Source organism: Pseudophryne corroboree, chromosome 2, assembly GCF_028390025.1.
Source record: "Pseudophryne corroboree isolate aPseCor3 chromosome 2, aPseCor3.hap2, whole genome shotgun sequence".
In the NCBI taxonomy this organism is placed as follows: domain Eukaryota; kingdom Metazoa; phylum Chordata; class Amphibia; order Anura; family Myobatrachidae; genus Pseudophryne; species Pseudophryne corroboree.
In genome coordinates, this window is record NC_086445.1 from 344,265,827 (window position 1) to 344,290,715 (window position 24,889).

Here is a 24,889-nt window from a genome sequence, read left to right on the forward strand (position 1 = left end):
TACCTCGTTTATCCTTCAGCCAAATCTCGGTTGTCGGAATCCCAATTTACGCCGAGCGTGACATAATCTAATACACTATGCTGTCTGTGCTTCTGCTGGCTTGTTGTTGTTGATATTTCATCTTGCATATCATCACCATTAAGTCAGTTATCTGATACTAGCTAGTCTCCTGTTCCAACTTAAAGTCCTACGTACCAATGAATACATAGCATTTCATGAGAATGGGAGTGGTTATTGGTGATGGACTTCACAGGGTTGGTTCTGGTAACCATTCATGACTAGTTTGTGACAGTTACATAAACTGTACATGTTTAAAATAATAAAATAAATTATATATATTTATTTTGAAACAACTTACTATGTATGGAGGTTTGGTGCACATATTTTGATTATTTCTCTCTAATAGCAGATTACTGTACATCTAATTGGCAATAAATCCAAGTTTTAAATATAGTCATGGTCATGTCATGTGGGTGTAGGTGGAATTGCTACCTATTCAGAGACAAGTCTAGCAATCTATCTTGCACCCAGGGAATGGCTGGTGGAAATCCATGCTGATAATGATTACTTATGCACTCACAAGTGGATGTATAGAGAGTTTAGCCACAAAGATCTGTCTGGCTGAAATCCACTATTTTAAACCATGCAATGTGGTCACAGATGTGGCTACTTTGCGTGCTACATGTGCCTTTGGGGTTAATTGTGATTGTGATGGCCTCGCTCATTAATAATGCTCTCACAGGCCAAGGAGCAAATAGTGAGTAGTAGTTTACAAATTACAGTATCTCAGCAATGTCATTTAGCTTGTCTATTTATTTATTTATTTATTTATTTATTTATTTGTTTGTTTGTTTGTTTATTGCATTAATAAACAGCATTCTTAGTAAAGGAGACTATGGCCCTCATTCCGAGTTGTTCGCTCGCTGGCTGCTTTTAGCAGCATTGCACACGCTAGGCCGCCGCCCTCTGGGAGTGTATCTTAGCTTAGCAGAATTGCGAACGAAAGATTAGCAGAATTGCGAATAAAAATTTCTTAGCAGTTTCTGAGTAGCTCGAGACTTACTCCTACACTGCGATCAGCTCAGCCCGTTTCGTCCCTGGTTTGATGTCACAAACACGCCCTGCGTTCGGCCAGCCACTCCCCGTTTCTGCAGACACTCCCGCCTTTTATCCTGGCACGCCTGCGTTTTTCCGCACACTCCCAGAAAACGGTCAGTTTCCGCCCAGAAACACCTACTTCCTGTCAATCACACTCCGATCACTTCAACGATGGAAATTCTTCGTTCGGACGTGAGTAAATCTACTAAATTTTGTACTAAAATACTTAGCGCATGCGCACTGCGTACCCTGTGCATGCGCATTTTCACCTTAATCGCTCCGTTGCGAAAAACGTCAACGAGCGAACAACTCGGAATGACCCCCTATGTTTTGAGGAAGCCCCTGTGGGAGGAGCGAAATGCGTCAGAAGCTGATTTTGTTGGACCCCAGCTGGAGTTAGACCCGCATCACGTACCGGCTGTAATATTCTTCTGCCTGGTCATTTGATTTTGAGTGGAGAGGAGCCGCTTACCGGTGCCTGCAAACGGCACGTAGAGGTGGATACCCATGGAGCATCGTGACTGAGCAGGTTAAGTCACAGCGGGCGCCATTGCAGGTGCCGTTTTCCCCGCAGCTACAAGCCACTGTGGTGGTCGTCGGGATGTACTTCTGCTGATACCACTTGCTCTCACCTCACGTAAGATTCCGGTTACAAAAGGCTCTTATTCATTTCATCGTTATATGTTGGATTTTTATATCCTAAAGAACTTTGATACAAAGTAACTATCTATTGGAAACAATTAATATATGGGTCTTACCAGCAGCTACACTTGATTACATTTTTTGACCTCATTAATTAAGTCATATAGCTATAGAGCTTGTTTTTACACTTCTGTGCACAGATTATGCTTAAGTCCACCTCCATTTATTAGAAAGTATATATACTTGTCATTTTTTGATGTTTAAACTTTTAAGACCGGTCTTGTTTTATGATACATGATAATTCATACAATATTAAATATATTTTTAATTTAATAGGAGTCTGTTATTCTTGTCAGTCATATCTTGTAATTATATAATTATAGCGCAAGAGTTATTATAAATTGGAGTTCTATGTTTTAGAGTGCAAGATTTGTTTCTTGTGTTCAGTGATTAGACTTGTTTACTGGTGAAAAGTTATTACATTTAAACAAATAAATCATTTTGATTTAGCATTTTCCATCATCCGTCTGAGCCTGGAAATCCTATATTAAATGTAATTATATACAAGATTAATAGCTCAAAAATACATTAGTATACTATACACTGGGCATGACAGGTTTTCCTCTACACATCCCAGAGAGCGCTCCTCCAAAGCATTTAGCAAGGAGACAGTTATGTTGGCTGAAAGCCTCACAGGCTGCAGTTTCTTTGACAGATGACTTTTGGTCCCAACTACTGTAGTTCTATGTCTGAACTTTTCAGACTAGAAAAGGTCAGATCATTATAAGAACTGATATCTTTAATTTTGTTACATGTTTTGGGTTCTAGAGGGATACTGGAAAATACAGTACACAGGTTGTTTAGAGTTGATATCTTAAGCTTGCCATTAATGAATACTCTTATACTGTAGTTGTATTCATTGGCAAAGAAACCTGCCTACAAAATAATGATGATGATGATGATAATAATAATAATAATAATAATAATAATAATAACAACAGTAATACATTATAGTAACATACTACAAAGTGAACTGAAAAGTGGTTTCTGTCTTAAAATAATATAAATGCATTGGTTCATACATCATGTCTCCAGTAAGTTTTGCTAAATACACATTTTATTCCTTGCACCTACTGTAAGCCTTTTCATTGGTCACTGGAAACCTGATATGCTTCAGGGGCTGCACAAACGGTCCTCTAACCATTAAAAGCTACACATTGTGGCTGATGCAGCATTGAAGGTAAGTCATCCATAATTGCACCCATATTGCGTACATGAAACTAAATGCATATATTTGGCCATATGCAGAGCTACAGTAAGTAAATCTTTGCAAAAAGACCTCCCTTAACCATCAGGACCCAAATAACAATGGGTAGATGGTAGAGATGAGCGGGTTCGGTTTCTCTGAAACCGAACCCGCACGAACTTCATGTTTTTTTCACGGGTCCGAGCAGACTCGGATCCTCCCGCCTTGCTCGGTTAACCCGAGCGCGCCCGAACGTCATCATGACGCTGTCGGATTCTCGCGAGACTCGGATTCTATATAAGGAGCCGCGCGTCGCCGCCATTTTCACACGTGCATTGAGATTGATAGGGAGAGGACGTGGCTGGCGTCCTCTCCATTAGAAATTAGATTAGAAGAGAGAGAGAGATTGTGCAGAGTCAGACAGAGTTTACCACAGTGACCAGTGCAGTTGTTGTTAGTTAACTTTTATTTATTTTAATATAATATATCCGTTCTCTGCTATATCCGTTCTCTGCCTGAAAAAAAACGATACACAGCAGCAGCCAGTCACACAGTGTGACTCAGTCTGTGTGCACTCAGCTCAGCCCAGTGTGCTGCACATCAATGTATAAAAGGCAAAGCTTATAATAATTGTGGGGGAGACTGGGGAGCACTGCAGGTTGTTATAGCAGGAGCCCCCAGGAGTACATAATATTATATTAATTTAAAATTAAACAGTGCACACTTTTGCTGCAGGAGTGCCACTGCCAGTGTGACTAGTGGTGACCAGTGCCTGACCACCAGTATAGTAGTATATTGTTGTATGTATTGTATACTATCTCTTTATCAACCAGTCTATATTAGCAGCAGACACAGTACAGTGCGGTAGTTCACGGCTGTGGCTACCTCTGTGTCGGCAGTCGGAACTCGGCAGGCAGTCCGTCCATCCATAATTGTATTACAATATATACCACCTAACCGTGGTATTTTTTTTTCTTTCTTTATACCGTCGTCATAGTGTCATACTTGTTACGAGTATACTACTATCTCTTTATCAACCAGTGTACAGTGCGGTAGTTCACGGCTGTGGCTACCTCTGTGTCGGCAGTCGGCAGGCAGTCCGTCCATCCATAATTGTATTATTATTATAATATATACCACCTAACCGTGGTTTTTTTTCATTCTTTATACCGTCATAGTGTCATACTAGTTGTTACGAGTATACTACTATCTCTTTATCAACCAGTGTACAGTGCGGTAGTTCACGGCTGTGGCTACCTCTGTGTCGGCAGTCGGCAGGCAGTCCGTCCATCCATAATTGTATTATTATTATAATATATACCACCTAACTGTGGTATTTTTTTTTCTTTCTTTATACCGTCGTCATAGTGTCATACTAGTTGTTACGAGTATACTACTATCTCTTTATCAACCAGTGTACAGTGCGGTAGTTCACGGCTGTGGCTACCTCTGTGTCGGCAGTCGGCAGGCAGTCCGTCCATCCATAATTGTATTATTATTATAATATATACCACCTAACCGTGGTTTTTTTTTCATTCTTTATACCGTCGTCATAGTGTCATACTAGTTGTTACGAGTATACTACTATCTCTTTATCAACCAGTGTACAGTGCGGTAGTTCACGGCTGTGGCTACCTCTGTGTCGGCAGTCGGCAGGCAGTCCGTCCATCCATAATTGTATTATTATTATAATATATACCACCTAACCGTGGTTTTTTTTTCATTCTTTATACCGTCGTCATAGTGTCATACTAGTTGTTACGAGTATACTACTATCTCTTTATCAACCAGTGTACAGTGCGGTAGTTCACGGCTGTGGCTACCTCTGTGTCGGAACTCGGCAGGCAGTCCGTCCATCCATAATTGTATTATATACCACCTAACCGTGGTTTTTTTATACCACCTAACCGTGGCAGTCCGTCCATAATTGTATACTAGTATCCAATCCATCCATCTCCATTGTTTACCTGAGGTGCCTTTTAGTTCTGCCTATAAAATATGGAGAACAAAAAAGTTGAGGTTCCAAAATTAGGGAAAGATCAAGATCCACTTCCACCTCGTGCTGAAGCTGCTGCCACTAGTCATGGCCGAGACGATGAAATGCCAGCAACGTCGTCTGCCAAGGCCGATGCCCAATGTCATAGTACAGAGCATGTCAAATCCAAAACACCAAATATCAGAAAAAAAAGGACTCCAAAACCTAAAATAAAATTGTCGGAGGAGAAGCGTAAACTTGCCAATATGCCATTTACCACACGGAGTGGCAAGGAACGGCTGAGGCCCTGGCCTATGTTCATGGCTAGTGGTTCAGCTTCACATGAGGATGGAAGCACTCAGCCTCTCGCTAGAAAAATGAAAAGACTCAAGCTGGCAAAAGCAGCACAGCAAAGAACTGTGCATTCTTCGAAATCCCAAATCCGAATTCCGAGCCCACCCGCTGGCGGTGATGCAGGGCAGTCTGGAGCGACTGCTGATGCTGACATCTGGTCCGGACTGAAGGACCTGACAACCATTACGGACATGTCGTCTACTGTCACTGCATATGATTCTCTCACCATTGATAGAATGGTGGAGGATTATATGAGTGACCGCATCCAAGTAGGCACGTCACACAGTCCGTACTTATACTGGCAGGAAAAAGAGGCAATTTGGAGGCCCTTGCACAAACTGGCTTTATTCTACCTAAGTTGCCCTCCCACAAGTGTGTACTCCGAAAGAGTGTTTAGTGCCGCCGCTCACCTTGTCAGCAATCGGCGTACGAGGTTACATCCAGAAAATGTGGAGAAGATGATGTTCATTAAAATGAATTATAATCAATTCCTCCGCGGAGACATTGACCAGCAGCAATTGCCTCCACAAAGTACACAGGGAGCTGACATGGTGGATTCCAGTGGGGACGAATTGATAATCTGTGAGGAGGGGGATGTACACGGTGATATATCGGAGGATGATGATGAGGTGGACATCTTGCCTCTGTAGAGCCAGTTTGTGCAAGGAGAGATTAATTGCTTCTTTTTTGGTGGGGGTCCAAACCAACCCGTCATTTCAGTCACAGTCGTGTGGCAGACCCTGTCACTGAAATGATGGGTTGGTTAAAGTGTGCATGTCCTGTTTTGTTTATACAACATAAGGGTGGGTGGGAAGGGCCCAAGGACAATTCCATCTTGCACCTCTTTTTTCTTTTATTTTTCTTTGCGTCATGTGCTGTTTGGGGAGGGTTTTTTGGAAGGGACATCCTGCGTGACACTGCAGTGCCACTCCTAGATGGGCCCGGTGTTTGTGTCGGCCACTAGGGTCGCTAATCTTACTCACACAGCTACCTCATTGCGCCTCTTTTTTTCTTTGCGTCATGTGCTGTTTGGGGAGGGTTTTTTGGAAGGGACATCCTGCGTGACACTGCAGTGCCACTCCTAGATGGGCCCGGTGTTTGTGTCGGCCACTAGGGTCGCTGAGCTTAGTCATCCAGCGACCTCGGTGCAAATTTTAGGACTAAAAATAATATTGTGAGGTGTAAGGTGTTCAGAATAGACTGAAAATGAGTGTTAATTATGGTTATTGAGGTTAATAATACTATGGGATCAAAATGACCCCCAAATTCAATGTTTTAAGATGTTTTTTAGGGTTTTTTGAAAAAACCACCCGAATCCAAAACACACCCGAATCCGACAAAAAAAATTCGGTGAGGTTTTGCCAAAACGCGGTCGAACCCAAAACACGGCCGCGGAACCGAACCCAAAACCAAAACACAAAACCCGAAAAATTTCAGGCGCTCATCTCTAGTAGATGGAGCTGCAGCTCCAGGAACCCCCATCAAAATAGGCCCATCATAATTTTGTGTGTTACAGTATACAAGAATTTATTTTTATTTTACAGCAGTCTGTCAGGGATACGTTCATTAGGCCGACACCACTTAGGTCGACAGTCATTAGGTTGACCACTATTGGTCGACATGCATTAGGTCGACAGTTCAAAAGGTCGACATGAGGTTTTTTTTTTACAAAAAATCAATTTGTGAACTTTTTCATACTTTACGATCTACATGGACTAGAATTGGGAAAGGTAACCTGTGCTGAGTGCAGCGGTAACGTAGCGAGGCACTTTGCCCGAAGCATGGCGAACGAAGCGAGGGGACATGGTGCACTAATTGGGGTTCCCCATCACTTTACGAAGAAAACCACGCCAAAAAAAGTAAAAAACTCATGCTGACCTTTTGACCTGTCTACCTAGTACATGTCGACCTAATGACCATGTCGACCTAGTGACTATGTCGACCTAATGCATGTTGACCAATAGTGGTCAACCTAAGTTGTGTCGACCCAACGACCCATACCCATCTGTCAGCGGCCATCCAACAGAGGTCCAGCTGAAAAGTGTAAGATGGAGACAGCCAAGAGAATCCTGACTGCCCATACATGGTATCAGCATGGGTTGGAAATCCCAGATAGGCCTACCCTTTTTTTACATGAAGGTAAGTAACTTACATTGTCTTTTTATTTGCATACAGTAGTATCTGGTTTAGTAGACATATCTACTGTTTAAACACACACACACACACACACACACACACACACACACACACACACACATATATATATAGAGAGAGAGAGAGAAATTGGGGTCCCCGGGTGCCCCAAATCAGTTCTCTATTAAGGTTTAACAGTCCCTTAGGGTTCACCCTTTATTCTTCTCTGTTAACATTGAGAATTTCATGAAGGTTTCTTTATATCCTTTACTGACAAAGGGCCAGATGCATCATCGCTTGGAAAGTTTATTCTTCTCTGTTAACATTGAGAATTTCATGAAGGTTTCTTTATATCCTTTACTGACAAAGGGCCAGATGCATCATCGCTTGGAAAGTGATAAAATGGAGAGTGAAAAAGTGCCAGCCAATCAGCTCCTAACTGTCATTTTTCAAACACAGCCTGTGACATGGTAGTTAGGAGATGATTGGCTGGTACATTTTCACTCTCCATTTTATCACTTTCCAAGCGTTGATGCATCTAGCCCAAAATCTGAAGAAATACCACTATTCAGTTTACATATATTTCATTCATTATTAAAAAATGTATAAAAAAAATACATCACATATGCAGAGTGGCCTTCATGGGCTAGATGTCATATACTAGCTTTTCTTCCTTCCTTAATCCCACTTTTGGTCACATTAGCATTAAATCACCAAACATGTTTCGTCTAAATCGACTTTCTCATGGTGTACATTAAAATAAAGTGGTGTCTCGTAAGTTTCACAGTATTATATAATACAGTTTACATCAGTTCAAAGTTATAAAACAAAAAGTAACAGCTTAAATAAATGTTCTCTTTCTTTAAAGACAGTAATAAATTGGAATATTAAGGCCATCAGTATTGGTCAATTAAAAGACTCCTATTATGCATTGATCATAAAATACCAGTGCAGTGGCGTAAGTTCGCCCCAGTCGCCCGGAGGCATGATAAATGTTGGTGCTCCCCCTACATACTGTATACACACACACACACACACACACACACACACACACACACCCTTCATATGTAGCTATCCGGCACTCATGTTGAACAGTAGTAGCGTGTTCAGGTGCCTTTCCCAATAGTAATATAGATATACATACAAAGTGGACGGCACTCCAAGTCAGTCATCACAATAAAATAGACACCAGCATACCTTTATAGCACACCTACAGTACTCCCTCACCCACCAGCGTGTCACAATGTAGAAGCTTTGGCGCAGTGGTGTGCCGATATACAGTATATATTTAAAAAACACACAAACTCCTCTTTCACTTAAACACACACACAAACGCCACTTTCACTTAAACACACACACGCCTCTCACACTCACGCCTCTTACTTACACACGCCTCCTTAGCTTAAACACACACATGCCTCCTTCACTTAAACACACACACCTCCTTCGCTTAAACACACACACTCCTCACATACACACACGCCTCTCACTTCATTTAAACTCACAAACACACGCTTCCTTCCCTTAAACACACAAATATGCCTCTTTCACTTACACACACACATACACACACAAATGCCTCTTTCACTTAAACACACATATGCCTCTCTCTCACACACACACACGTCTCCCTTACACGCACACACACCTCTTTAACTTAAAAACACACACAAATAAAAACAAACACATGCTTCATTTACTTACACACACACACAAACACACACACACACACACCCCTCAATTAAACATGCACACATAAAACACAGTGCTGCCAACATTTATTAAAGACCCCCCAGCACCCCTCCCCTTTCCAACTACACACACCCTCACAGTGCAGCTTGAGGCAAGTGCTGCCAGTGCCTACCTGCTGCTATCAGCCCAATGGAGGAACAGAGAGCTTCACTCGGCCAGCTCATCTGGAAGGGCCTGGCAGGAGCTGCGTTCTGGAGCTCCCCCTAGCTCTAGCCACAGCCAGCTCTCTGTATATACTAGGAGGCAGCTTCCGTGACACTGACATGAAAGCTCCTCGCAGCGAACGATCTTCAGGTCAGGCAACGGGAGACAATGGAGGAGATCTGCCCCCTTGAGGTCAGGAGCCCGGCGGCAGCCGACTCCACTGCCTCCCAGAGTTCCGCCCCTGCCAGTGACACAGACTTACTTAGTTTCAAACTAATGACTTCCCAAATTTGCTTCAATTTCTTGACAGGATACAATTGGTATGAATTCTCCTTTCAGATACACGTATTGTTAACAATGGTGGTCATTCTGAGTTGTTCGCTCGCAAGCTGCTTTTAGCAGCTTTGCACACGCTAAGCCGCCGCCTACTGGGAGTGAATCTTAGCTTCTCAAAATTGCGAACGAAAGATTCGCAATATTGCGAAAAGACTTCTCTGTGCAGTTTCTGAGTAGCTCGAGACTTACTCTGCCAGTGCGATCAGTTCAGTGCTTGTCGTTCCTGGTTTGACGTCACAAACACACCCAGCGTTCGCCCAGACACTCCTCCATTTCTCCAGCCACTCCCGCGTTTTTCCCAGAAACGGTAGCGTTTTTTCAAACACTCCCATAAAACGGCCAGTTTCCGCCCAGAAACACCCACTTCCTGTCAATCACATTACGATCACCAGAACGAAGAAAAAACCTCGTAATGCCGTGAGTAAAATACCTAACTGCATAGCAAATTTACTTGGCGCAGTCGCAGTGCGAACATTGCGCATGCGCAGTTAGCAGAAAATCGCTGCGATGCGAAGAAAATTACCGAGCGAACAACTCGGAATGACCACCAATGTCAACCCTAGTGCAAGCAAATGTTCACCTTTTTAATTTACAATACTTCAATTCAACATTAATTTGCAATGCTTCAAATATTTAGTCTGGAATGATAAAACTGCTGCCAGCATATGTGCTCAACTCCCTTGTTAGTCAGCCAATGACCTGTAACCAGGTTCTCCTGTTTATCCGCAGTTCCAAATATGTAATTTCCTATTTGTCTAATTTGCCCTAGATCTAATTTTCTTAAGATTCCCATGGCGTTACAGAGCTATATTAGCTGACTTGTTTTAGCCCTTTCAAGTGCTTTGTTGTATATGTATTTATATTCAAAGTAAGTACCTCCTAACATTTATTTTTATATTGTAGTCCCGATTTGCATTCCAGTAGCAGTTAATACCACTTCCTGGAAGCGTTCCAAGCCTCCTTTTAGATTAAAGCCGCAGCTTTTAGCTGTTTCTGGATTTTGCACTCTGCATTATGACGTTTTCACGTTGGCGTGATAATGTCTGCATTCCACTGTGTGTTCCATTACATTGCTCAGCTTGTTTATTGCGCTCCACAAGAAACAAGCCATTCCACAGTATATTTCTTTCAGTCCCAAGTTTATTATTGATGAACTTAATGGCAACTAAACCTACAGATGTAACCACGCTGATCGGCACAGCCGCACGGTCACATGTGCTGCGCCAAGCCACGGTTGCTCCATAGTACACCTAACTGCGACTAGGTACGCCAACCATTCATTCCTATTACTGCGCACATGCATAGACATGGGCACACTAGCCTTCGCCTGCTTTGCCGCAGATAAGACGCTCAGCGGCAAAGCTGAGCATGTCTACATCTGTATTATCTAAATATATTTCTTTCATAAATGTTAATTCACATTGATTGTTTTACTTATAATAAAGGTTCCCTTTCTCTATAAACATCCTGTGTGAAACAAGTTTATGTGAAACCAGATTTTTATAGAAAAAGGGCACCTTTAGTATAAGTAAATGCATCTAGACTAGGGGTGGGCAACATGCGGCCCGCGGGCCGGATGCGGCCCGCAAACCGATTCTGCCTGGCCCGCTGTCCCATACCACTGTGCAATGACAAGCGGCCTGGCTGAGCCGCTTGTCATTGCGCTACGAAGCTCCGAGATGCGGCGCCGCTGAGGAAATACCCGGTCTGCTGACCGGGATTTCCTCTGTGACATCAGGCGCTGGGCGGCATAGGGGGCGGAGCCACAGCATGAGCGTGCAGAGGGCAGCGGGTAGCAGCAGCGGCTCTGCGCAGCGCAGCGGGCAGCGGATCTGGCAGAAGGCGGTGGATAATCTGGGCAGCAGATCTGCCACTGTGAAAAAAATGCATCAAAGGTAAAGCTGTTATATGGGTCCGGGGGGGGGGGGGAAGGGGGGGGGGGGAGAGGGGAGGGTGAGGAGGAGGGAGGAGAGGAGGGGGGTAGAGACTGCTGTATAGGTTCAGGGGAAGGGGGGTAGAGACTGCTGTATAGGTTCAGGGGAGGGGGTGAAGGGGGGTAGTGACTGCTATATGGGTTCAGGGGTGGGGGAAGGGGGGTAGAGACTGCTATATGGGTTTAAGGGAGAGGGGAGGTTTGAGACTGCTATGTGGGTTCAGGGAAGCGGGTGGGGGGAGCTAGTAACCAGCTGTGAATAAGATTGATAACAGCATTACATAGGATGCTGTTTGTTTGTTTGTTTGTTTGTTTGTTTGTTTTCAGCAGTTTTTTATTTTTAGTTTTTTATTACTGGATGTGTTTTTTAGACATTTGTATTTTGCCTATAAAAAAACTACGTATGCGGTGTATTGTATATTGTGGTGTGTGTGTTTTTATAGTTATATATATATATATATATATGTATATATTAATACTATGTTTTTATAGTTTTATATATATATATATATATATATATATATATATATATATAAAACTATGGGCCTAATTCAGACCTGATCGCTAGGGTGTGATTTTTGCACTGACACGATCAGGTAGTCGCCGCCTACAGGGGGAGGGGGAAATCACTGTGCAGGGGTGCGATCGCATGTGCAGGAGAGCTGCAGAAACAGAAGTTTGTGCAGTCTCTGCGCAGCCCAGGACTTACTCTTCCAGTGCGATGATCGGGGCCGGAGCTGACGTCAGAAACCCTCCCTCCAAACGCCTGGTCCCTCCTGCATTTTTCCGTGCACTCCTCTAAACCGGTCAGTTGCCACCCATAAACGGCCTCTTCCTGTCAATCACCTTGCGATCACCTGTGCGATCGCTTTGTTCGCACCATCCCATCACTGCCTGACGCTCCCCAGCGCGGCGGACCGATGTGCCTGCGCACTGCAATGCATGCGCAGTTCAGACCCGATCACCTGCTGTGCGAAAATACACAGCAGCGACCGGGTCTGATTTGGGCCCTATAACGGGTCTCATTTTGCAGCAACTGCTGACTAAGGGGCTGATTCAGACCTGATCACTGTGCTGCAAATTTTGCTGTCCTGCGTTCGGGTAGTCGCCGCCCCCAGGAGGAGTGTAAATTCACCCGTACAAGTGTACGATCGTATGTGTACGCAGAGCTGCAAAAATCTACTTTGTGTAGTGTCTGCGCAGCCTAGGACTTACTCCTACAAATATTTGTCATTCATATTAGTCCCCGCCCTTGTGTGTGGCCCTCGAATATTCACTGGAAGTGTTAAGCGGCCCCCCAGCTGAAATAATTGCCCACCCCTGATCTAGACCAAGAAGGCAACTCTGCATGTGTGATATCATTTTTTTTTTATAAATGTTGTAATAAAATCAATCATGAATGAAATATATGGAAGCTGATCGGCTGTATTTCTGGGTGAACGCTGGTGTGAGGGGTATCATTTAATTTCTTTTTATACAACAACAAATTTTATTTACAGTTGATTGACTGTGCTATGGGGGTGGAAGTAGCTCCCTCACACGCAAATATTTTTATGTTTGACGTTAAGGAGGAGGTCTTTTTTTCCAATCCATTAATATTAAACAGGATATTTTTTTTCAATCGCTGTATTGACAATTTACTTTGTGTTTTAGAAATTGCCCTGTGAAGACCTGATTTTCATCACTGAGCAACACAATAATAGCACGAGCCTTGTCAAGTTCACTTATAATGTCAGCTCAACTAGTATTAACTTCCTGGATGTCACTATTTCTTGTAACAATGGGGTTTTATCTACTAATTTATATTCAAAAGCCACCGATAGAAACAATCTTCTACATTTTTCCAGTTGCCACTCTAAATCGCTAATTAAGGGTTTGCGGTACTCCCAACTACATCGGATACGCCGCATTGTTTCTTAGCCAATACAAACGCGTTTCACCATAATCTGGCTTGTTCAATGAGAGCCCAATGACTCATGAGTGCACCACCAACTTGCAATTTATGTGAAATTACCTATTGAATATTATACTGGATGTTGGTATTTAAGAATTATAACTAGATCATCTAGATACTGTGCGGAATCATCTTTGTACTGCTAACTATGCCTAGTTTGATAGCCATCATTGTTGTCAGAACACACCTGCCTATCCTTAGTGCAAATGATACACCTAAAAATAGGTATACTGTATTTAAGCTTCCAAAAAGATTCAGTAGAACCTACAATTCTATTTACACAGCCTCTGCACATTGCCTACATAGAAAGGTTCTGCTACAGCACAGTTACATTTCATTAGTTGTTAGTGTACTGTAGATGTATTTGAAATGTTTCACCTGTACTTGCATTCACTCAGTCTGGAGTATGATCAGTGTGAAAACGTTTCTTGCATGCTCGATACATAGGTGTGCATCCAATTATGTGCCTGCACCATTACCCTTAATCTCAGCAATAAATGAAAACAATGTTTTCAATCAAATATAGAGACATATACCTGTGGAAATATAGCAGCAGGTATTTTAATGTAAGATAAACAAGTGTTGCTATCAGTCAGAAATGGCAACTGGTTGGCTGCTGTATGTTAATCTTCCTTAATCTTTTGTTAATCTTCTTGTCTTTTTAATCACTATTTTTATTTATTTCATTAATCCTTTCATTTTATCCTATATTTCGTTAGCTTTTACCATATTATGAATGAAATATTATGTTTTAATTAGAGATGTGCAGCGGACACTTTTCGGGTTTTGTGCTTTGGTTTTGGATCTGGATTTCCGCTCATGTTTTGGATCTGGATTGGTTTTGCTAAAACCACCCTATCTGGTTTTAGTTTTGGTTTTGGATCTGGATGATTTTTGAAAAAAACATAAAAACAGCTGAAATCACAGAATTTGGGGGTAATTTTGATCCTATGGTATTATTAACCTCAATAACATTCATTTCCACTCATTTCAAGTGTATTCTGAACACCTCAGACCTCACAATATTGTTTTTAGCAAACCAAAAGGTTGCACCGAGGTCGCTGGATGACTAAGCTAAGCGACACAAGTGGGCGGCACAAACACCTGGCCCATCTAGGAGTGGCACTGCAGTGGCAGACAGGATGGCAGGTCTAAAAACTAGGCCACAAAGACCACATAATGCAAAGAAAAAAAAGAGGTGCAAGGTGGATTTGTCCTTATATTGTTTAAACAGGACATGCACAGTTTAATAAACCCATCGTTTCAGCGACAGGTGGTCCCCCTGGAAAAAGATTGCCAAGTTCTCCAAATCATAGCTACCTACAAACATACCACCTACTTCTTTGATGACTTTTCACATTATGAGAAGAGGCAAGAGGAAGAGGACAGTATCAAGAAGGTAATTAAAAATTAGAGAGGCACACGCAATCAGGAACCTCGCACAGACTTTCAACTTCACTCCTATATTGGTATGGAATGGAAAGGACTTCAACCAAGCAGATATATAATGAATTACCACATTACTGGACAAACTGAAAAACTAGGGGCCAATGCCTCCAAATTTATACCCCCTTCTCCATTTTCAGTGGTTACGATAATCTCAGATTTAATGCTGGGATGCAAATAAACTGGTGTATACCATAGGATCAAGATTGGATATTTTGCCTTCCACGGAGTCTGGAGACTTATGTTGTGAAAATCTCATGGGTTTCTTTTTTTACATTTTTTTATTGCATTTTTATTTACATATTTAGTGGCATATGCCTTATTTTTGTTTTTCACAGCTCCCAGTTACATGCAGGTTGAGCATACCCATGTGTCCCAGTTACACGAATGTGAGCATACCTGTGTGTTTTGTTTATTGTTTTTATATTTAATTTTAAAATAAAGCAGCCCCTTAGATGTTTTAGCAGCCCATCCTGAGCCCCCACAGCTGCCCCGGATGGGCCAAGTTGAGTTCAGGTGTGTTCGGTACAGTACTAAGCAGGACTGTGCAGGGAATTTTTTGTTATTCAGCCCCTGCCCAAGTGGAGCTTACCACACTACAGTTGAAAATAATTTCATACTATAAGTAGGCCTGTGGGAGAAAGCAATGCTAACCTCTGTGCCATCAGCATGCCTCAGCCTGGCAAGCCAGACATCTTCCTGGCTGTAAGCTACCATGAAACTCCATACTGGGCCTTAATCAGTAACTGTTTGTGCCTCACAGGAGCTCCTGGCCCATCTAGTGCTGCAGTGCAATGGAAAGCTGATGCAATGTAAGATCACTGAAACTCTGTTCTTCTAACACCGCAAGGTCTTGGGATAACCCTACACAGCCCTTAGGAAAAGAAGATCCCTGTACAACAAATTTGCATCTTCTAAATAAATAATCCCAAAATGTGGAACATCAATAACAAATCAAAATGAACGTTGACTAATTCGAGCCATTTATTTGAGTGAGTCCCTAACGTGAAATAATTGAGAAGAACCTCTTTTTAATGCTCCGGCAGAAAATCTCACTTTTACCTCTCCAGCAGTTGCACTGGATTATGATTCAGTCTCTTCTGAGTCACATTGACTTTGGCCACAAATGTGGTCTCTCCCTACTTTATTAAAAAACACTTTGTCAAAATAGCAATTTCCATTTCCACCCTTGCGGGTATGTTTTCACAAATCTGTTTGTGATATAGAAGCTTGTTTCATATCTTCTCTAAGCTTTCATTTAAACCTAGGATCAAGTACAGCAGCACTCCTGGAATTATACGGCAGCACCCCTGGATTTATACAGCATAGGCAGCACCCCTAGAGAATTACACAGCACAGCAGACAGGCAACAGCACCCCTGGACTGATAGGGCAGAGGGGTAGCACCCCTGGACTGATAGGGCAGAGGGGCAGCACCCCATATAGGGCAGCACCCCTGGAATGATGTGTCAGACAAAGAAAAGACATGCAAGATGGAATTGTCCTTGGGCCCTCCCACCCACCCTTATGTTGTATAAAGAGGACATGCACACTTTAACAAACCAATCATTTCACTGACAGAGTCTGCCACACGACTGTGGCTGAAATGATTGGTTTGTTTGGGTCCCCACCAAAAAAGAAGCAATCAATCTCTCCTTGCACAAACTGGCTCTACAGAGGCAAGATGTCGTCCTCATCCTCAGATTCCTGCCCCCCCCCCCCCTTCGGTGTTTACTTTCTCATCCTCACAGAGAAATAATATTCAAACAAACTACAGCATTTAGGTGTCAGTGGACTGCTTACGATATTACCCAAAGTTTCTGAACTTGACAATGACTTATGATGAATATGCTGCAGGTGACTTATAAGGGAAGATGTTCCTGGGTGGTTAACGTCCTTACCCTACTTATTATGGATTGACAAAGGCAACAGCTGGATTGACATTTGTTCTCCAGATTTGTGGAGAAATAATTCCACACTGAAGAGGTGGCTTTTTTGATATTTTGCCCAGGCATGACAATGGGCATTTTCATCCCATGGACAACAACTGTTTCCAGTGCCTTATTCAAACAAACCACATCACCATCAGAATCCTCCTCGTCAACATCCTCCTCAGCACCAGCTACACCAATATCCTCCTCATCCTGGTGTACTTCTACAGTGACATCCTCAATCTCAATATCAGGACCTGGACTAGCAGTGCTTCTCTCAGCACTTGTAGAGGGCATGCAAATGGTGGCAGAATTACATACAGGGTTGTGAAGGTCAAACCTAGACATCGCAGTTGTGGGCATGGCCAGCACCCCTGTATTTTCACAACAACCCTGTAATTTTACAGCATACAAGACAGGGCCAGTGTACATTTATTTTAACTGCACCCCTGTATTTTACAGCATATAGGACCAGTGTACATTTATTTTAACAACAGCACCCCTGTATTTTTACAGCATACAAGACAGGGCCAGTGTACATTTATTTTAACAGCAGCACCCCTGAATTTTAACAGCATACAAGACATGGACATTGTACAATTATTTTAACTGCAGCACCCCAGATTTTTTACAACATACAAGACAGGGCCAGTGTATATTTATTTTCACTGCACCCAGATTTTTTACAGCATACAAGACAGGGCCAGTGTACTTTTATTTTAACAGCAGCACCCCAGATTTTTTACAGCATACAAGACAGGGCTAGTGTACAATTATTTTCATTGTACACCAGATTTTTGACAGCATACAAGACAGGGCCAGTGTACATTTATTTTCACTGCACCCCAGATTTTTTACAGCATACAAGACAGGGCCAGTGTACATTTATTTTAACAGCAGCACACCAGATTTTTTACAGCATACAAGACGGGGCCAGTGTACATTTATTTTAACAGCAGCACCCCAGATTTTTTACAGCCAGCACCCCTTTATTTCCACAGCATACAGGAGGACTGTGCCCCCTGTACAACACAGTGAAAGTAACAACCATGTACAGCTGCAGCACCCCTAACAGCACATGAAACACCAGGGATAGCCAGGACAGCACCCCTAACAGCACAGGTACACCACAGTGACAGGAACAGCATCCCTACAGAGCACACACTTACCCCACCTAACGCCACCACCCACAGTGAGACAGAGGTCTGTCTCCCTCACTCTCCAAGTCCGGAGTGAAAATGGCGGCAACGCACGGCTGTTTATATAGAATCCAAACCTGAGAGAATCCGACAGCGGGATGATGTTTTGCCTTGTTCTGGTTTCCGAGTCTGGCAGGAAGTTGCAAGCCGTACTCGGATTCTGGCTCGGAAAGGGATGTTCATGGGGCTTTGGTTCTCTGAGAACCGAACCAGCTCTTCTCTAGTTTTAATACCAAATGTAATTGTGCACCACCATAGGGCAAATTAATCTCTTTCTCTCTGTAATTGATTTCATACCCTTGCCTGTGGTAGCACCCACCCAACATTTATCTTTTTATTATATTATAATAAGATATGGGAAATTTTTTAAATAAACATATGGGGGCTATTTTTCTGATATGAATAGACCTGTGCAACCAATATCCACCTAGTGTTCGTGTTAATCTTCCAGCAACTGCCTATATCAGAGGGACTTCTAGGCCCCCCTGTACCCATGGCTCAGCCTCCCAGTTTTTCCTAGTCACTAATGGCCACAGTGATTGGGAATCCAAGCAGCACACCCACCTGGCGGCTGCATAGCAGCTATGACTACAAAGTATACAGCAGCAGTGACTTCTCTTCTGGATCCTGAACACTGTGGCCAGCAATGATCGAGTATCTTGCCAGCATCCCTCCACCCAATGGCAGCCTTGCACTGTGTCCTGACCACTGTGGCCAGCAGTGGTCAGGCAGCCCGGTGGCATCCCTTCCTGTCAGCTTTAGCACAGCTGACTCTGCATAGAAACTACAGCTCTGCTACAGTGATCAGACAGTCTCAAGTAAGAGTGGGTGAGTGAGAGGAGGAGGGTGAAGGTATATGTGTGTGTCTGATTCTGTTTCTATGCATGTGTGGGTGTGTGTTTCTGTATTTATTGGAAATGCCACTGCTCCATCCCGCTCCCACCCATTCCCCCACTAGCATAGTAAAAAAAATTCTACTTAAACTATAAAACCAAAAGAGTAGATTTGTTTTATAATAGCTATTTAAGCTTGATCTACATTTTTTGTTAAAAGAAATTATACTGAATCAGGTTTAAATAGCTCTTAGTTACATGATTTGATAAGACAAAAATTATGCCATTAAGTGGTTAAGAGTGGAGTGGTCCTGTTTGGGCTCCCTTCCTCTTTCGCAGCAGGTTTGTGTGGGACCACCTCCTCTCTCGCAGTGGTTCTGTGTGGGCCCCCCTTCTCTTTCGCAGCAGGTCTATGCAGGCCCCCCCTCACAGTGGTTCTATGTTGGCCCCCTTCCTCTTTCGCAGTGGGTCTGTTTGGGCCCCCTCCTCTCTTGCAGTGGTTCTGTGTGGGCCCCACCCCCTCCTCACAGTGGCTCTGTGTCAGCCCCCCTCCTCTCTCAGAGTGGTTCTGTGTGGGCCACCCTCCTCTCTCGCAGTGGTTCTGTGCGGGCTCCTTCCTCTTTCGCAGTGGTTCTGTGTGGACTCCCTTTCTCTTTCAAAGCAGGTCTGTGTAGGCTCTATCCTCTCTCGCAGCACAGTTAAGCATAGACTCTCCACTGCACATACATAAATCCAGCTGTGGCATTTTTATGGTGATATCTGCTGTACCAATACGGCACTCCAAAATAAATATAATATTTGCATTACAGATGAGCGGGTTCAGTTCACTGAGAACCGAACCCTACCGGACTTCACTACCCAAGCCCAGATCCGAGTTAGGCTCGGGTTTTCCCGCCTGACTCGGAAACAAGAACGAGGCAAAACGTTATCATCCGGCTGTCGGATTCTCGTGGGGTTTGGATTCCATATAAGAAGCCGCACGTCGCCGCCATTTTCACTCCGGCATTGGAGAGTGAAGAGAGAGGACGTGTCCCTGTCCTCAGTGTCCTGCATCAGTTCAGTGGCAGTGTCTTGTGGTACATCAGTCCAGTCACAGTGGTTGTGTCATCTGTTGCCATATGTCCAGTGCTGCTGTATAAGTCCAGTCCAGTGGTGCTGTCTTGTGCTGCATCAGTCCAGTCACAGTGGTGGTGTCGTCTGCTGCCATATATCCAGTGCTGTTGTATAAGTCCAGTCCAGTGGTGCTGTGTTGTGCTGCATCAGTTCAGTGGTGGTGTATTGTGCTGCATCAGTCCAGTCACATTGGTGGTATCCTCTGCTGCCATATGTCCAGTGCTGCTGTATAAGTCCAGTCCAGTGGTGCTGTGTTGTGCTGCATCAGTTCAGTGGTGGTGTATTGTGCTGCATCAGTCCAGTCACAGTGGTGGTGTCCTCTGCTGCCATATGTCCAGTGCTGTTGCATAAGTCCAGTCCATTGCAGTGGTGCTGTGTGTCCTGCATCAGTGCAGTGGTAGTGTCTTGTGCTGCATCAGTCCAGTCACAATGGTGGTGTCCTCTGCTGCCATATGTCCAGTGCTGCTGTATAAGTCCAGTCCATTGCAGTGGTGCTGTGTTATTCTGCATCAGTCCAGTGGTAGTGTCCCTGTGCTGCTGTATAGGTCCAGTGGTACTGCTGTATATGTCCAGTGATACTGCCATATATGTCCAGTGATACAGCCGTATATGTCCAGCAGTACTGCCGTATAAATCCTGTGATACGGCCGTATAATTTCAGTGGTACTGTCGTATAATTCCAGTGGTACTGGCATATAAATCCAGTCCAGTGATACTGCCGTATATGTCCAGTGATACTGCCGTATATGTCCAGTGGTACTGCCGTATAAATTCAGTGATACTGCCATATAATTCCAGTGGTACTGGCATATAATTCCAGCGGTACTGCCATAAAAATCCGGTCCCGTGATACTGTCGAATATGTCCAGTGATACTGTTGTATATGTCCAGTGGTACTGCCGTATAATTCCAGTGGTACTGGCGTATAATTACAGTGGTACTGGCATATAATTCCAGCGGTATTGGCGTATAAATCCAGTCCAGTGATACTGCCATATATGTCCAGTCATACTGCCGTATAATTCCTGTAATACTGGCGTATAATTCCAGCGGAACTGGCAAATAAATCCAATCCAGTGATACTGTCGTATATGTCCAGAGGTACTGCCGTATAAATCCAGTGATACTGCCGTATAATTCCAGTGATCGTGCCATATAATTTCAGTGGTACTGGCATATAAGTCCAGTGATACTGCCGTATAATTTCAGTGGTACTGGAATATAATTCCAGCGGTACAGGCATATAAATCCAGTCCAGTGATACTGCCGTATATATCCAGTGGTACTGCTGTATAATTCCAGTGATCCTGCCATATAAATCCAGTGGTACTGGCGTATAAATCCAGTGATACTGCCGTATAATTCCAGTGGTACTGCCGTATAATTCCAGCGGTACTGGCATATAAATCTGGTCCAGTGATACTGCCGTATATGTCCAGTGGTACTGATGTATAATTCCAGTCATACTGCCGTATAATTCCAGTGATCCTGTCGTATAATTCCAGTGGTACTGGTGTATAAATCCAGTGATACTGCCGTATTATGCCAGTGGTGCTGCCATATAAATTCATTGGTGTTGTCCTGTGCTGTATGTTATTTACTCCAAATAAAGGGGTTATTAATATTTAATCCAAATAATTTTCACAGGGTTTGCCCTGTGTGGTGTAGAGGTACGCTCTCTTTTACCACATATTGGGGGTGATTCCGAGTTGTTCGCTCGCTGGCTGCTTTTAGCAGCATTGCACACGCTAAGCCGCCGCCCTCTGGGTGTGTATCTTAGCTTAGCAGAAGTGCGAACGAAAGATTAGCAGAATTGCGAATAGAAATTTCTTAGCAGTTTCTGAGTAGCTCCAGACTTACTCAGCCATTGCGACCAGCTCAGTCCTTTTCGTTCCTGGTTTGACGTCACAAACACACCCAGTGTTTGCCCAACCACTCCCCCGTTTCTCCAGCCACTCCTGCGTTTTGCAACTCGAACGCCTGCGTTTTTCCACACACTCCCATAAAACGGCCAGTTTCCGCCCAGAAACACCCACTTCCTGTCAATCACACTCCGATCAGCACAGCGATGAAAAAGCTTTGTTATGTCGTGAGTAAAATACCTAACTTTTGTGTAAAATAACTAAGCGCATGCGCTCTGCGAACCTTGCGCATGCGCAGTAAGTGACTAATCGCAGTATAGCGAAAATCGGCAACGAGCGAACAACTCGGAATGACCCCCATTGTTATATAACTCCAGAAAAATAACGAGAACAAAAATTTGGAGGATAAAATAGGGAAAGATCAAGAAACACTTCCTCCTAGTGCTGAAGCTGCTGCCACTAGTCATGACATAGATGATGAAAGGCCATCAAAGTCATCTGCCAAGGCCGATGCCCAATGTCATAGTAGAGGGCATGTAAAATCCAAAAAGCAAAAGTTCAGTAAAATGACCCAAAAAAAAAAATTAAATGGTCTGAGTCGAAATGTAAACTTGCTAATATGCCATTTACGTCACGGAATGGCAAAGAACGGCTAAGGCCCTGGCCTATGTTCATGACTAGTGGTTCAGATTCACATGACAATGGAATCCCTCATACTCCCACTAGCAAAATGATAAGAGTTAAGCTGGACAAAGTACAGCAAAGAACTGTGCGTTCTAAGATGGTATCACAAATCCCCAAGGAGAGTCCAAGTGTGTCAGCGGTTGCGATGCCTGACCTTCCCAACACTGGACGGGAAGAGGTAGCGCAAGCCCTCTGCAAGTGCTGGAAGGAGCACCCACAGTCCAGTATTGATATTCAAATTGAAGATGTCACTGTTGAAGTACACCAGGATGAGGATAAGGATTTTGCTGGCGCTGAAGAGGAAGTTGATGAGGAGTATTCTGAGGGTGATGTGGTTTGTTTAAATCAGGCACTCGAGAAGACACCTGTTGTCCGTGGGATGAAGAAGGCCATTGTGATGCCTGGGGAAAATACAAAAAAAGCCACATCTTCGGTGTGGAATTATTTCTCCACAAATCTGTACAACAGGTGTCAAGCCATGTGTTGCCTCTGTCAATCTGTAATAAGTAGGGATAAGGATGTTAACCACCTAGGAACATCCTCCCTTATTCATCACCTGCAGCGCATTCATCAGAGGTCAGTGTCAGGTTGTGAAACTTTGGGTAAGAGCATAAGCAGTCCACTGACACCTAAATCCCTTCTTCCTCTTGTACCCAAGCTCCTGCAAGCCAAACCACCAACTCTCTCAAGGTCAACTTCCTCCTCAGTCAGGAACATCAGTAGTCCTGCAGGCCATGTTACTGGCAAGACTGAGGAGTCCTCTCCTAACCGAGATTCCTCCGGAGGATCCTTGAGTGGTACACCAACTGCTGCTCTTGCTGCTGCTGCAGTTGTTGCTGCTGGGAGTCGTTCGTCATCCCAGAGGGAAAGTCGGAAGAACACTTGTACTACTTCAACTAAGCAATTGACTGTCCAACAGTCCTTTGTGAGGAAGATGAAAAATGACAGCAGTCATCCTGTTGCATAGCGGATAACTGAGGCCTTAACAGCTATGTTGGTGTTAGACGTGCATCCGGTATCCGCCATTAGTTCAGTGGGACTTAGAGAATTGTTTGAGGTAGTGTGTCCCCAGTACCAAATCCCAATTAGGTTCCGCTTCACTAGGCAGGTGATACCGAGAATGTACAGAGATGTCAGAAAAAGTGTCCTCAGTGTCCTAAAAAATGCAGTTGTACCCACTATCCACTTAACCACGGACGTGTGGACAAGTGGAGCAGGGCAGACTAAGGACTATATGACTATGACAGCCCACTGGGTAGATGTATGGCCTCCCACAGCAACAACAGCAGTGGCACCAGTAGCAGCATCTCGCAAACGCCAACTCATTCCTAGGCAGGCTACACTTTGTATCACCGCTTTCTGTAAGAGGCACACCGCTGACAACCTCTTACGGAATCTTAGGGACATCATCGCACAATGGCTTACCCTAATTAGACTCTCCTGGGGATTTGTGATATCGGACAACGCCACCAATATCGTGTGTGCATTACATCTGGGCAAATTCCTGCACGTCCCATGTTTTGCACATACAATTATTTTGATGGTGCATAATTTTTTTAAAAATGACAGGGGCATGCAGGAGATGCTGTAGGTGGCCCAAAAAATTGCGGGCCACTTTCGGCATTCAGCCACCGCGTGCCGATGACTGCAACACCAGCAAATACTCCTGAACCTGCCCTGCCATCACCTGAAGCAAGAGGTGGTAACAAGATGGAATTCAACACTCTAAATGCTGCAGAGGATGAAGGAGCAGCAAAAGGCCTTTTAAGCCTATACATCCACCTACGATATAGGCAAAAGAGGGGGAATGCACCTGATTTAAGCGCAGTGGAGAATGATTTCCGTCTTGTGCAAGGTTCTCCAACACTTCGAACTTGCCACACGTGAGGTCAGTTCAGACACTGCCAGCTTGAGTCAGGGCATTCCCCTTATCAGGTTTTTGCAGAAGCAGCTGAAGAAATGGAAGGAGGAGCTAATACGGAGCGATTCCACAAAGTATGTGGGACTTGTGGATGGAGCCCTTCATTCGCTTTGCCAGGATTCAAGGGTGGTCAATCTGTTGAAATCAGAGCACTACATTTTGGCCACCATACTTGATCCTAGGTTTAAAGCCTACGTTGTATCTCTCTTTCCAGCAGACACAAATCTCCAGAGGTTCAAAGACTTGCTGGTGAGAAAATTGTCAACTCAAGCGGAACGTGACCCGTCAACAGCTCCTCATTCACTTTCTCCCGCTACTGGGGCTGCGAGGAAAA